We start from the raw sequence: 15,798 nt of genomic DNA, 5'->3' as shown, positions 1-15,798 counted from the left end.
ACATGGAGGTGCTGGAGCAGGTCCAACGGGAATGAAGCTAGTGAAGGGTCTGGAGCACAAGTCTGATGAGGAATGGCTGACGGAACTGGGGGTGTTGAGCCTGGAGAAAAGGAGGCTCAGGGGAGACCTTACTGCTGTCTTACAATTACCTGACAGGAGGTTGTAGTGAGGTGGGGGTCGGTCTCTTTCCCTTAGATAAGAGGAAACAGCCTCAAGTTGTACCAGGGGAGGTTTAGACTGGATATTAGGAAAAATTTCTTACCTGAAAGGATGATGAGGCAATGGAACAGGCTGCTCAGGGCAGCAGTGGAATCCCCATCCCTGGAGGTACTTAAAAGGCGTGTAGGTCTTGTGCTTAGGCACATGGTTTAGCGGTGGGCTTGGCAGTGCTGGGTTAATGGTTGGACTCAATCTTCAAGATCTTTTCCAACTTAAATGATTCTGTGATTCTAACAGAGCCTGAAGAAATCAAAACCTTTGGTGATTTTCTGATGCTAACAGTGCGGCAGTTGAGTGCATCAGCCTGCAGGCTGGTCACCTGGTGCTTGCTCACAGAGTGCCTGAAAATAGTGTCTGTTGAGGGAATGCCTGGAGCTGGGTGCTAGTTTATGAAATTGGATGCAGTGAGAAGTGGAGCTGACTGTGAGACTGCTGTGAACTGACGTATCTTTAACCTCTCCCATCCTGGGAATCCTCTGGGAAACCCAGCAGTCCCGAGGTGCTAATATTTTGCCAGAAGAGATTTGTGACTAAAAGATCAGATAAGATTTCTGTTACTGGAGTGCAGACCTACCCTTTGTCACTGTACCCATCAAACACACAAGAGGTGGTGATAGTCCTGAGAGCCCCTCTGCAGCAAGGAGCAGCAGGATCAGGAGGGTGCTTTGACCCCAGTCTCACATACTTTATCATGACACTTTGTCCGATGCTTTGTCTAAGCTTCATCACTGCACACATCAGCAGCCTCTCTGGGTCCTAGCCTCTCACACTCCGCTTTCCCTTGTATTTTGCAAAGACCTGCAGTGTGCTCCTGTATGAAGGGTTTATGTGTGGCTAACAGAACAGAACCTAGTGGAAAAAGGGGATGTATGGCATCGTGCAGAGGAACACAGACTTAAAGTGCTGATAGGAACATGGGTGTGTCGCTCAAAAGCAAGTCTGTAGATGATTTTGTGTCTGAAAGGGGATCCACGTGGAACACCACAGAGGCTTTTAGTAAACCAGCAGCATAAGGGATGAGTTGTTTCAAATGTGATGGGAAAAGGGAGCCACGGGAAGCTAGTTAGAGCCTGGAGCTTCACTTTCTGCACCACTTCAAAACTGTGCAAGCAGAGAAGGCTTGTTCAGATCCTGCATCAGAACTTCAGTGCTGTTTGTAGCAGTGAAGCTGCAGTTTCCAGCTCTTCCAGCTGCCATCTCTGCTAAGGTACTAGGTTACTCATCCTTGAGTGCATTTTCTCATTAGGCAGTTTCCATCCAGCTTGTGCTCTTCCTGCAGCAGGAGTAGATTTTTCCGGCAGATTGAGCTGAACCATGAGTTCCACCAGCACACAACATGTGGGCATGGTGCTCTGATGTGCCCAGCATGGGCTAGTTGTGTCCTTTACTTCCACATTTGTTCTACCAGATTTCCCCATTTCCCCATGAGATGGAATTAGGGATCTCCAACCTGGAAGAATCTCATGGAGCTTATTTAGTTTCCTGGCTGTAAGCAATGCTGAACCCTGCTTTGTGCACAAAATTGATCTGTCAGGTTTGATTTTTACTAGCACCCTATTAACTGCTGCCTGTCTCTTGTTCTTGTTGGGTTTTGGTTGGGGGGTTTTGTTCATTTTTCTACAAGTTAAACTTTGTGTGCTGACAAACCACTGGTGATGAACAGAGTGGCCTTTTCTCCTGCTCTGCCCAGGCTCATCAGTTGTGGAGTCAATCCTATATCCTCCAGGGCAGAAGATGGAAAATATTTATAGGCAGTGAAATCCAGTTTGAGAGGACATTCCTGAGACCTCATGCTTTTAAACTTGGACAGAATCCCTCTCAATGTCTGGCTCAGGACCTTGAAACTGGACTGGCCCATAAAGTAGTTCACTGGGCCAGACTGAGAACAGTGTTTTCTCTCATCCAGACTTCTGCTGAGACTATCAAGAGTGTCTTGGGTAGGCTCCAGGCCTGTGATTTATGAGCAAACCACAGGTCAGGAATCTGCAATCTAAGCTCCTTGAGCAGCAACTGTTTAAAACATTATGGGAAGAAATGGCCACTGTTTCCAAAAGAAGAAAACTTGGGAGCCATTAATAATGTTTAGCACTTCTGTAGTGCCTCAGAATTATTAATTAATCCTTCCCACTCTCTTTGTGAAGTAAGACAGAAATATTCTTACTGTACAAATAAGGTATGCATGGAGTGTAAATAAATTTCCCTAAGAAACACAGTGAATCCGAGTTAGAGACAGCCCAGGACTCAAGAATCCCAGCACACAGTGAAACAAACCTCCTCCAGGATCCTGAGGCACAAAGACAAGTACCTGCTGTGTTTGGATGAAGCAATCAACACAAATGTGACAGCAGCTTCAAGAGCATCACTGCCCAACACCCTGTTCATTTGAAAATTGTCCCAGGGCACTTCTGGGTCTGCCCAACCCTTACCCACTGAAATCATGCAGTTTCCCAGGGACTCCTGGGTTCAAAAACTCCTGGGGTTTCAGAAAATACCTGGAAGCTTGGCTGCTTACTGGAATTACCCTGTACAAAGTCTTTTCCAACTGGTTGTCTCCCCTGTTTCTTGGGAAGGAGAAGATGGCATACTAAAATCTATCCTGTTGTCTTTCTCTGCCCAGAACAGCTCACCTGCTGACACCTCTGGAGTGGGGTTTTTCTCTTTCATCAGCAGGAAGCTCTTCTTTCAGTAAAAAAATGTCACTTGTTCTCCTTCTGCTGTCAGAATCATCTTTTGTTTCTCCTTTGCCTCATGCTTTACACTTACCCTCCACTTTCTCTGGAGCACTTCATGGCTGATGCTGTGGCTGCAGCCCAAGTGGGGAGTTTGCCTGCCTGGACAATCATTTTCCCTTTCTCACCTATGACAGAAGGGTGCTCCTTGGTGCTGTCTCCCACCATCAGTCCTGGAGCCCCTTCTAGCAAGAATTTTACCTCAAATCACAAGCCTCTTACCCTTCCACTCCTCCTGGAAAGAGTCTGGAACATGAACAGGTGGGAATGGGTTTAAAAGTCTGCGTAAGTTCTGGTCAAAATGGAATAGTTGGCAGGAGTGCAAGGAGCAAAGGCTTCTCTAAGTACTTAGATTCATGAAGACTCCTGCATGTCTCATCGCTGGTAATCTATTTAGAGCAGCAGGAAGGATGAAAAAATGGTGAAAGAAGAGTTTCCCCCTCTTTTTAAATCAATACGGCAAAAGGTATTGTAATGAATTGTCCATTAAACATATCTGTCTAACTTTATTCCCAATGTCAAGATATGATCTGCACAGAATTTGGGGTTAAGTAATAACAGTTAACAAAGAAACAAAGATGTGATGCCAAGCAAAGATAGCTCTCCTTTTGCAGCCCAAGTAAATGAGGGGTAATTGGGGTTAAAACCTGATCTGGAAGTAAATCAGTAAGTTAATCCTACATGGAACTGTCCTAAATTAAATCCTTACAAACTCGGGAACTTGGAGCTGTGACACGAGGTGAAGGGAGATGGAACCTGAGGTTTGCTTCATTCATGTATTTCAGTCATGGACTTGTTCTGTCTCGAGTAGAGTAGCGTTCCAAGTTATCTTGCAGTGTGCTTCAAGAAATCCAAGGATATGAATTTTAGTTGGGCACTGTATTTTTAATGTTCTTAGAGATTCTTAGCATGTTTAGTGACCTTCATTTTAGTGGCCTTTACTTAATTATGGTGATTCTTATTGGAAATTATAATTCATTTCACTTCCCAGGAGAACAAGACAAGTTTTGGTTTATAACAAGATAATGTGATGTGCACACTCCAACCCATGCTGTGTGACCTCCTGAATGGAAACGTGCACGTTTTCCTGACAGGCTTACAAGTGGAGGTGGAGATAATGGTATGCACCATCCCAAAATTTACACTTTAGAGGAAAATGAAACAAACCTGCTCTTGAGGAGAATGCTGTATTGTTGCTTATTTTCCCCTTTCAAGAGACTCAATGCACTGAGTGTTGTGCTGATCTCTTGTCATCCAGCATGGGGAAAGACCACGACAAGGGCAGATTAACAGAACAAATTAATGCAAACCCTAAACTTTACTCACTGGAATTGGCCTCCAGGGCTGCTTCTCTGAGCACTGCTGGCCTGGATTGAATCAGTTTGTATGAAAAGCTTTAAAAAGTTAATCTGGAGCTGCTGAAGAGCCACCAGCATTAAAAGTGCATTACCATCATTACCAAGTGCTGACCCAGACCAGTGGATCTGCCCATCAGACTGAGCAGAGATAACAAGGTAAAACTCACATTTTGAGAACTGCTGACTCCAGCACACTGGGGATAAATATGTATATGTGTATGTAACACGTAATGTGTGCATTCATAGATCTGTAGTTAAACATCTTTACATATTTATTATAAATACCTTTGCACAGTGAATTCAAACACAGTTATTTTAAAACCTTTTTAGTATTGGCAATAGTGTCCACAAGTTTCCATAATCACTGTTTTCTGCAGAGACAGCTCAAAACCGTGTGATAGTAAATATCCTGTCTCTCACGTGTATCCAAAGTGTTGATATTTTAGGGACCTGCCAGCATCTATACAGTTGTAATTCATGGGAAAGTACCACTAATATGCATTAAATTAAGCCCGGATTTTTTATTCTGGAGTCTAAAGCATTGTGGCCCCATGCCAGATCTAACAGAGAGCAGTTCCCTGCAGGGGAGAAAAAGTGAGTTGTTAAAAAATAGCTAGCAGAAGTCCAGTAGGTCTGCATGGAGAATCAGTCTGCCTCTGATGAGCTGCTTGATTTTGGGAGAGCTGCTTCTCCTCTCTATATCCATAATTGTGGCTGCGTATTTGAGCTGATGTTGGGTACAAATAGCAAATACACCCTGCAGTGGCAGCCGTGTCCTTGTTGCCTTTAGGAATAGTTGGAAGCCTTGAAACACCCTGTGAGGTAGATCCCTGCATGATAGCCAGTATGTACTGCTAAATATTGGTGCTCCCAGACCCATCCAGATTAGAAATAACATGATTCCTTTGGCTCTTTCCAGTGCACACTTTTAAAAGGCTGTGTTTACATGATCAAGGCTCAGGTTGTTTGTGCTTCCCATGTGGAGCACAGTAAGCTCTCAAGGATTCAAGTGGTGAAAAAGCAGATGCTTGTGTGTGTTAATGTGTTTCACGTTTCTCAGGAGCCCTTTTCTCTGGTATCTCAGCACTTTTGGGTTAGAAAAATGCATTTGACTAAGTGAAATGCAGCAGAATTGCTGGAGGCAGCAGTGATGTGGAGGCTGGTGTGGCTGAAGACACGTGTCAGCCGTGTGCAGCATCACTTTGAACACTGAGGGGAAGTTTCCCCAACTGCAGGTGTGTGATGGGGTCAGCAGGTCTCTGGTGCCTTGTGGAGGTGTTCTCTGAGTCCTCCCGCCTATTCTGATAAATACTTGGTGCTGTTAAATTCAGTTTTGCATTTAGGGTGTTGTGCAACAAAATGTTACTGTGACTTAGGACCATAGAACAGTTTGGTTTGGAAGGGACCTTATAGCTCATCTAGTTCCACCCCCCTGCCATGGGCTGGGACACCTTCCACTAGACCAGGTTGCTCCAAGTCCCATCCAACCTGGCCTTGAACACTGCCAGGGATGTGGCAGCCACAGCTTCTCTGGGCAACCTGTGCCAGTGCCTCATCACACTCACAATAAAGAACTTCTTCCTTATATCTCATCTAAATCTCCCCTCTGTTTAAAGCCATTCCCCCTTGTCCTGTCAGTACATGCCCTTGTCAAGAGCCTCTCTCCAGCTTTCTTGTTGGCCTCTTTAGGAACTGGAAGCTGCTCTAAAGTCTCCCCAGAGCCTTCTCTTGTTCAAGCTGAACAAGCCCAGCTCTCTCAGTCTGTCTCCAGAGCACAGCTGCTCCAGCCCTCTGAGCATCTCCATGGCCTCCTCTGGACTCACTCCAACAGCTCCACATGACTCTTGTGTTGGGTGCTCCAGAGCTGTACACAGAACTCCAGGTATAGTCTCATGAGAGTGGAGGGGGAAAATCCACCCCCCTTGGCCTGCTGGCCATACTTCTTTTGATGCAGCCCAGTATACTGTTGGCTTTCTGGGCTACAAGTGCACGTTGCTGGCTCATGTTGAGCTTCTCAACAATCAAACACCCCCAAGTCCTTCCCTGCAGGACTGCTCTCACTAACTACCACTTGTAATAGTTGTTCTCGTGGAACCGATGCGGTGCCTCAGTACATCTGACTGGAGTATTTTTCAGTACATGAAATGTGCAATGTGCGCTTGCAAGTTCTTGCAGGGTGTTCTTCAGAGTGCTTATTCCCATAAGTGTAGCAATTTCAGAAACAACTTGAATAAACTAGCAGAAGTGTTGAAAGACACAAACCAAAGGATTTCTTCATATCAGTTTTTGGTTCTCATACTGACATACGTCCATTCCATCTCCTGGGGATGATTCACTGCAGAAAACAGACCCCTCAGTTGTGCCAAAATAACCAATTCTATGCTTAAAATTCAAAGGTTTTCAGCTAAAATTGTTTTAATTTAGCATGGGTTAAAAACTAAATTGCTTTCCTAGAAGCGAAAATGCTTGGTGCTGCAGGAGCTTGTTCCATTTCAAAAGTTGTAGTTAATTTTCTTCTATAAGCTAAGCTTTTCAAACAGGCAGTACTATGGGAATGTCCCTTTAATTTGGTGATGCCAAATTACAGATCAAGATATAATTACGGAAAAATAAATGTTATATGTAAAGGATCCATCATATTGCTCACAATTAGTAGAGGAACGTCAGCCTGGGTGTGTTATGTGAGCTGCTGGACCTCTTCCCTCTGCTTCTTGGCCTATTAACAAGTGTTCTCCAGGACTGATTTGTGTTCTTGCTGCATCCATACCAAGCGCTGAGAAAGAAATCCTGATTTTAACACAAAACGTGTTCAAAACGCAAATCCAGTGTCTGAATTCCCACCTCCTCCCACTGTATCTGAGGTTGTTTTATACCTGCAGACCTTTGGCCACAATTAGCTATTAACTTGGATTAAATAATCTTTGATCCTAAATCAGTTACTACTCAGAATGAGGTCTCTAAACCTGAATGGAATGTAGTGGAAAAAAATGGCATCCATCTTCCTGTTCAACCCCACGTAGTAAGAAGTACAAAATAAAAAGGCAACGCTGTGTCAACAGGTAAGCTTGGCAAAAGCTTGAGCCATGTAACTGCTTGCCTTGGAATTTCAACAATTCCATTAATATCTGTATGAGCAGGAGAGTATTACAATTATCATGGCCTCGCTGCAGCTCCACGTCCTGCAGACATGGACCTCAGCTTTTAGACGTGAAAACGAGTGACTTTAAAGAAGCATGACCAGCAGGTCGAGCGAGGGGATTCCCCCCCTCTACTTCACACTTGTGACACCTCCCCTGCAGTCCCACATCCAGCTCTGGGGCCCCCAGCATAAGGACATGGACCCGTTGGAGCTACAAGAAGCTTAGGTACTGCTTACATGGACATGCAGTGATAGTACAGGGGGACTGGAACTAGAGTAGTTTTTAAGGTCCCTTCCAACCCAAACCATTCTGTGTATGACTATGGTCATACAGGGGGTGTTTCCCTATTTACACTTTTTATTTTGCTGCATACGAGTATTTCGAGAGCTCAGACTTCTTTAACACATTAACAGGAAGTGCTCTGCTGTGCTTTCCTCTTTCGGAGTTACTTTTCCCAGAGCCGGTTGCAGCAAAGCCGGGGCCCTCACCAAACGCCTCAGCACTTTCTAACCCTCAGGCTCGGCCGCGGCCCTGACGGGCGGGAGGGGGCCAGGCCCGCCGCCGCCACCCTGGAGCACGGCAGCCCCCGCTGGCCGCCTACCCGCCAGTCTCAGGCAGCGTCCGCCTCAGGAGGCACCGTCCAGTGCCGCTGCCTGCCCAGGGGGAGGCTCCGGCCCTTCTGAGGGCGGGGGGCGCCCGGTTCCCCCCCAACAGGACGAGCGGATTCGCCCGGCCTCGCCGAGAGGCAACGCCAACAGGGACCGCGAAGGGCCGGCGAATCACTATGGCAACCAGCGGGAGGGAGTCCGTGCGCCTGCGCAAGGAGGGTGCGGTCCTCGCTTGTGCGCATGAGCTACAGCTGCGGCGGGCCCCTAACGAGCGCCTCCCGCATGCGCGCCGCGCCCGTTACGGGACAGGAACGGCAGTTGGTGCCCCGCGCATGCGCTGCGGCTCAGCACCGGGACTCCCCGCCGTGGCGGCGGGGCGCGAGGAGCGGCGGGAGCTCGTGCCGCGGCGGAGAAGTCTGCGGTGGGACGTGGCGACGGCGGCCGTGGGCGGGCAGGCGTGCGGGGCAGTCCTCTCAGCGGTGCGGGTGAGCTACGGGCGGGCGGCGTGACGTCATTACGTTGGCGCCAACAGCGCCGCGCCGCGCCACCTACCGGCGGCGAGTCGGTGGTGTTGAGTCGTGGGGTTGGCGGTACCCGTTGAGAAGCGGGAGTCGCTTCCCCGTGCTGGGCGGGTGTTGTGGCCGCCACAAGCATCAGCACTGCCGGGTGTGCAGCCCGAGGTCAGCCCCGGAGTGAGCCCACAAGGGCCCGTCAGGTACCGCCGGCAGCAGAAGCCGCGGGGCGCTACCAGCGCGTTTCGGGGTGCTCCGGTTGGGTTTGGATGGGTGGCTCATTGCTCCGGTGCGGCTCCTCGGTAGGGTGAAGCGCAGCATTGATGTTAGCATGGCATCAAAAGCAAAACCTCAGTGACAGAGGCAACGCTCTTCAATAGAAGGGCTGATTGCGACGGTGTCAAGAGTTTAGCAAGCATTGACTGCTGGGAAGGTTCATTAACAACTTGGTACAGGTTGCCCAAAGAAGCTATGGCTGCCCCATTCCTGGCAGTGTTCAAGGCCAGGCTGGATGGGGTTTGGAGCAGCCTGCTCTAGTGGAAGGTGTCCCTGCCCATGGCAGGAGGTTGGAACTGGATGAGTCTAAGGTCCCTTCCAACCCAAACCATTCTATGGTTATATGATTCTATGATCCAGTCTTGAAGCAAACTTACTTCCACAGTGTGACAAAGGAAAACCATTCTGAGGATCCCTTCCAACCCTGACCATTCTGTGATGCTATGAGGAGTCTTGTCAGCTGTTTCATGAAGCAACATGGAATTTTGTCATTCTCTTCCAGGCTTGAGGGCCCGAGGATCAGCGTGTGGGGAATCCTCTGCCTTGAGGGGAAACAGATGGTGCAGCCTGGTTTACTGACAACACTTTGTCCCTGGTCCTGCAGATACACAGGTGCTTCTCAAAAGAACCATGATGGTTTAAAATAAAGCCAAAATTACACATTTGCTGGGCAAGAACATATGTTAATTTGTACCTAATAGTTTGACTCTAGTAGAGCCCAAAGGCAGAAATGTTGACTGGTGCTCAGTCTGTTGGTTTCTGTATAAACTCTCAAAAAAATCACCGTCCAGGTAAAGCCCCTGTTTTGATGAGAAAAAGAGACCCTTGGGTGGCTGGCTTTCGTATCTGCCTAGAATCCTCTTGTTCATCTCCCTGCTCTCCCCTTTGTTTTTGCTGCTTGGATTAAAATAGTTTTCAAAAGAGGCAGAAGTCATTTTGTTGCTTTACACTATGCGCATGTGTCAGAGGCAGAAACAGGAAAAAAATTTACCATGGCCTTTATATTTGGAAGAAAATGGACCTCAAGTTCTTTTGAGCATTTGCTTTTCCCACTGGGTCAGTTTTTATTACACTTTTTTTCTGCAGAAAAAGAACCTGTCAAATGATAGAAAACAGCAACTTAGATGGGATGTTTGACACATTGTTGTACGCTCATGAAACTCCAACTGTGCTTTGGGGTTCTCAGTTGTAGGCCAGGCTTTTGCCCAGAGTTTTCTCTGAAAATTGAACACAAAGAGATTGACATCATTGCCTGAGAGCTGACCTCTAGCTGTTATCATAGCAGTCCATGGATGATACACATCTGCACATCCCTGAGGTCGTTGGTTGATACCAGAGTTTCCCAGAACACTCAGATCAGTCTTCTAGGTAACAATATATTTGGATATTGAGAAGGTGAAGGAACTAAGGTAATAAAAGATGTTTTAATAGGAAAGAATGTACAAATGTATTTTCAGAATAGTTGAACAAAGTGTGCTTATGGTGGGTGCTGGAGTATGGAGAACAGATATGACAGCATGGAAATATCATGAAGCAGCATGTGCACAAAATAGCATGTTGGGTATTTTATTGTAGCTCTTGTATAATTTTAGCTGACAACAAGTTATTAATTGTTATAAATTAATGAAACATTAGTGTAAAAGATATGTTATTAGTTTAGCTTTAGAAATCCATGAGTTTGGTCACCTTTCCAATGCAAGCATCTTTCTATTTTAGAGAACATGGGGAAATCAAGATGCTGTGTTAAATTTCACCTTACATTTGGGTTTGTGATGATAATCACAAATCAGACAATACACTTTTTGGAAAAAAAATAGTATCAGTAGAACTGATACACAGTGAATGTGCCCTTTAGAATAACATTTCTTGGAAAGGAGATGGCTTAGATCTATAACATTGAAGTGTTCTTACTTCTCTTTATATTCACTTCATTAATTACTCAGTTGATTTTCTTGCTGCAAACATCCATAACGCTTATTACTCTATTCTTGATCTACACAATGATAGAATATTTTGCCATGGTCAGAATTATCCATATGAGAGTGATGTTGGACACCTGAGACAAGGTCATGTTGTGGTCAGTATGAAAGAATGGTGGCTGGGTGAGGTTGTATACTGGCGACTGAAAAGGCAGCCTGAACCAGCTGTGTTCCTAAGCCATGTGCCACTGGCTCTGTGTGCTGTGGGCAGTGCTTATTCCTTGGAAGGAATCATGCCTTAGATGCACTGTAAGAATATCACCATAGTGTTCACGTGTACCCACTACAAGAAATACAGACCCGTTTGTATCAGTATGGCCACAGACTCCCACAGGGGTCTGCCAGTGTTTCAACATCTGTCCAGACTCCAAACTCCTTTGTAGTTGTTGTTTTCCAGGGTAGATTTACCTATCCTGTAAGTAAGCTTGTCCAAAATGCAGGACTTTATATTGAGATTTGCAGTGGTTTACCAAGTGGCTTGCATCAATCTGCCTCTCTGTCATCAACTTCAGTAGTTCCTCCTCTGCCTGACCAGACAGCTTGATCAGTGATGGTGTATGTCTCTTCCAACTCATTTCTTAAGTCTAAATAATAGAAAAACAAGATAGGCAGAGAGTTAATCCCTGTGGGATGCTGCTAGAAACATAATGCCGTCAATGCATCAACTGCTGTTTGCAGTTGCAATTTGAAACTTACCTAGCTACGTTTTAATAATTCTAAATGTGTTGTATTGATTTTGTATGCTTTTAATTAATCATTTTGTCCTTTGACACTTCTTTAACTGTTTACAAAAAGATTACCCCTGTGTTAGCACATAGAGGTCTCATTAAAAACATATTAGCTTAACATAGGAGGTCTTGGGTTTCATAAAGCTGTGTTGATTAGTATTAATTTTTCTATCCATTCTTACTCATCAGTTCCCATATAAGCCATTTCTTTCACAGTCTGGTGTTGATCTCAGTCTGAAATATGAGTGTTTACTTCCCTAATTGTCCTTTTTGAAAAATCACAGTGACTTCTACTTGCAAATGATCTGTTTACGGAAACACCTTCAATAGCTGCTTTTCAGTATGCTTTGGATCACTGTTAGAATAGGCACATTGTGGGGTGGATATTGCAAGAATATTTGTATTCTCAGTTTTAACAGTTCTACACTTTGTTTTGTAATGATCTAGTGGCCTTGGCAGGTTTTCCTTTTTGGTTTTGATGCACACCAAAAGATCTTTTGGAAAGTCTTTAACTTTTCTGTCCAGATAAATAATCTTAGGTAATTTTACCTCCTTCTTGTGTTAACACAATCCATTGCTTATAGTCAGTGCTATCCCATTCCCTTACCATGCTGTTATTTTATATATTTGTTTTTATTATTAGTCTGATTTCTTTTTCTGAAAACCAAGTTATGTTTTAAGAAGCATTGTTTTCTTATTGGCCTCTTCTGAAATGTTTTTATTCAGTCCTTAATTGTCAATTGTATTTTTCTGTTTAAATTAGTAATTTCTTGTTGTTTTCAGTCAAATCAAATAACCATTTTTGAAACACCAGCTGCATATATTTCTGATCTGTATGCTACTGTGTTTGCATACAAACCATGAGCATTTGCACCTGAGCAACCGTTAGTTTTTATTTTTATATCCACTTCCCCTTTATCTTTCCAGAGGAGGTAGAAAGTAAAGACTTTTCTCTTTCAGTGGAGTGCTTTATGAAGTAAGGTTGTTCTCTACAGTGTTCGAAAGGGACATTTTGTCATGTAAGTAGTGATACAAAATTCATTCCTGGAATATGATAGATTTTTTACTGGTTATGAAATGCTTTGCCATATGTACAAGTTACTAGCAGGGGGAGAATAGTCTGGGAAACAAATGGGAGCATGGTACTCTGATGGGATATCAGGTAATGGAAGTGGGTAATGTCAGGTAGACATTGATACTGGTCAATGCTAAGATTGCTCCTTAGAATCTGATACTGATTTTCCAGTTATCATTTCCTTGCTTATACAGACTTGAGTTAATTTGTCATTTCCTATTTTCCATGTCTGGTTTTGTCATCCTTTTCTGGCACAGGAAGGCTGTCAGGGACCAGGTACATGAGAACTGGTACCTGACTTTGAATTCCTTTTTCCATACTTACATTTGCTCTCTCCTCACAGAATAAGCACTGCTGTCCTCAGTGTACATTTATTTGCACTTCTTTGAACACAGAGGAGGGCATTACTATCAGTGCCAGCGCAGCAGCATGCATCCCATCATCATGTCCCTGTCACCACTGGTATTAGCAGTCCAAGTTCATGCAGGCCATTACAGTTAACTGATTTCTGAAGACTAAGGTGATGTCAGTCACTTTGATCCCATTCTTTGACTTCCCATTACATTCTGGCCAGCCTTACAGGACTGTCAAGACCACTCCTATGTTGTTCTTGCTGGTGGAGGAAGCGGGAGAAAGTTGCTCCTGATGAGAAAGGTGCCACCCTTCCTGCAGCAACCCACTGCCTAGCACACAAACATGGCCTTGCTCTGTGTTTCCTGCCTGGGGGAGACAAGTGCTGCAGACTCAACACTGGGTCTTCCTACAGCCAGTCAGGAATGCAGCTGCCTGCTAGGCTATGTCACCAGCCAAGAGATGGGGGGGAGAGGATTTGTCTGCAGGATGGGATAATTTGTCCTTTCACCACAAGGAAATGGTATGTATGAAAACAAAGGTTACTTTTTTCCTTGCTTTCTAGGGTTAAATAATCCCACTTGTGCTGGCATTTCTTGTGAAACCCAGGAAATTGCTCCCAAGGTAGCATGTCATTTCCCTCTTTTGAAGGTATAGAGTCCGGCTTTCCTTAGAGATGAGCAATTGAGGATGGTATGTACTGAGGCATCACTGAGGGGGTCAAGAGGAGAAAAGATATCTGCTGGGTGCAAGTTGTTGAGGCCTAAATAGCATTGATCAACAGCATTCTAGCCATAATGATGGCACATTCTTGGAAGCTCAAGTGGCAGGAGACTTGTTCCTGGAACAAGTAGTTTAAAACAGCAAGTGAACAGGCCCAGATGGTGTATATTTGAGAGCTCAGAAGAGAGTCAAGTTGTGGACTGTTGAAAGAAATATGCTTTCCATTGTTAAAAGAGAATCTGCTCAGAAAGGTGGCAGGGTAGCAGATGTTTTACCTGTTTGGGTTTTGCTGTTTGGGGTTTGTTTTGTTTTTAAGAAGGATTCTGCAGTTGAACTGAGTAGTTACAAGGCAGTAAGTCTTTTATATGTACCTATTAAACCGATTGAAATGATCTTAAAGTTGTTTGTAGGTATCTGTCTTCATGTATTTTTAACCTGTTAGCATCTTGCCAATATGATAGCCTTTTTTCTCCAGTAGAGTGTCTCGCCATAGTCTAATGAAGTGCTTTGAATTTGTCAACAAAGCAGGAAATAATAAATTCATGTAGCTTGCTCAGAAATCCTTTGAAAAGTGGAAAGAGATAAAGAATGGTTAATGGTATTGTGAATCGTAAATGGTCTGAGAGAGGAAACTGGCTGAAAAGTAGCAAAGAGCATCCAAGGGTTCATTCTGAATGCACCTCAGCACACGCCTGGTGGTCGCACTGGGCAGTGATGCAGCTTTTTCAGCTCTGTTGAGATCAGAGGTGGTTCCAGCAGGCTCCAACCTGCAGGTAACATGCATTATGGATCATGAACTTAGCGTGGAAGGCGGTAAAGCAGAGCATGGTGGTGGGAAAACAGATAAATCATAGGGAACACCTTAATGATACCAGACACTGGAAGAGCCCTGGGTGTCTTTGTTCAGGTAAAAACTTTGCTCAGCTAAGCGGATGCTTTCAAAACAAAGCAAATAAGATGTTAGGCTCTGGAGAGCCTCGATGAGGAGGGAATGCGAACAATACAAAACTTCTTCAGCAGCAGTATCAGCAGTCTGCTGTCTGCAGTACTAGTCAATGCGTCTCAGATAAAGCAATGGAGCGAAGTGGATTTGGGAATACTGCTGGAGATGGTTAGGAGCCAGGAAGGATTCTGCTGAGAAAAGACTGGAACTCTTTCAGAACACAGACACTGGACGATGTGATACATACAATTTAATAAGATACTGAGTGGTCTAAAGAGGTTTAGAACTTTTGTCCTCCTTATCCCAACAGAAGACAGACAATGAAGTACAAAGGAAGCAAACAGGACTGATGAAAAGGGATACTTTCTCCATATTTCCCTCTGGATTTTTTTCAGCTAAACCAGAGAACTCAATTCAGTAGATCCCTGTGAGCCCTAAAGTGGCTGAGGGTATTGTGTGGCCAGAGGGTTATGATAGTAGCATTGATGGATTTCTGTAGGAATTAACTGCTGTGGTTCTGGTTTAAAGAAAGTTACCAGAAAACAAAGTTAGTCCCAGTGGAAAAAACAAGGATGGGCTGTTTGTAGGATGATAGGATAACTCAGGCTGAAAGTGACTCGGGAGGTCTCTAGTCCAGTGTCCTGCTCAAATCGGGGTCAGCTGTGATCTCAGACAAAGTCCTGGGGAACCCTATCTAGTCTATCTGACATGCTCTGCCTTCTGAAGGGTTCTGGGCTTTCTCTGCAGTGACTGCAGTGATGGTCACTAGGACTGAGCAGATCCTGAGCAATGTGTCTGAACTTGCATAGTTCAGGTACATGGGTCAACGGAAGTGGCAGAATTTAGCACCATTAGAGCTGTCTCTCTTCCCTCTGGAACTTGAGCAAAAAAGAGCAGTCAGTACAGAATACTCTAAACCTGGCCTTTTCCTTCCATTTCCAGGTTCCATCTTTCATTCTAATTGGTCCTACTTTGTACCATTTCACTGATCCACGTTTACTTGAAGGGCACAGCTGGGCTATAGATTTGACATCTAAGTTGATAGGTAAGTGGTGCTGTTTGTTTTATTTGACCAGCTTTGTGATTTGTTGAGTCCTAAAATCTTCCAAAATGAATCAGATACTTGTTTTATTTGACCAGCTTTATGATCTGTTGAG

General features: G+C 44.8%; 1 long non-coding RNA gene across 3 annotated transcripts; it reads left to right on the top strand.

The window, feature by feature from the left end:
* Positions 1 to 8,350: 8,350 nt before the first annotated feature.
* Positions 8,351 to 15,759, top strand: LOC133279671 (uncharacterized). Of its 3 annotated transcripts, XR_009746945.1 has the most exons (4): positions 8,351 to 8,468; positions 9,345 to 9,454; positions 12,510 to 12,568; positions 15,584 to 15,759. It is a non-coding gene; the product is annotated as an uncharacterized LOC133279671 (long non-coding RNA). The 3 variants fall into 3 exon arrangements; XR_009746946.1 differs by lacking the exon at positions 12,510 to 12,568; XR_009746944.1 differs by lacking the exon at positions 15,584 to 15,759 and having other exon boundaries at positions 12,510 to 12,917.
* Positions 15,760 to 15,798: the final 39 nt, after the last annotated feature.

This window comes from Pezoporus flaviventris, unplaced genomic scaffold (assembly GCF_033815535.1).
Source record: "Pezoporus flaviventris isolate CSIRO_AGI_PZ_B2104156 unplaced genomic scaffold, CSIRO_AGI_Pfla_v1 ptg000078l, whole genome shotgun sequence".
In the NCBI taxonomy this organism is placed as follows: domain Eukaryota; kingdom Metazoa; phylum Chordata; class Aves; order Psittaciformes; family Psittacidae; genus Pezoporus; species Pezoporus flaviventris.
The sequence above is the reverse complement of the archived record's forward strand: the minus strand, read 5'-3'. Positions and strand labels throughout refer to the sequence as shown.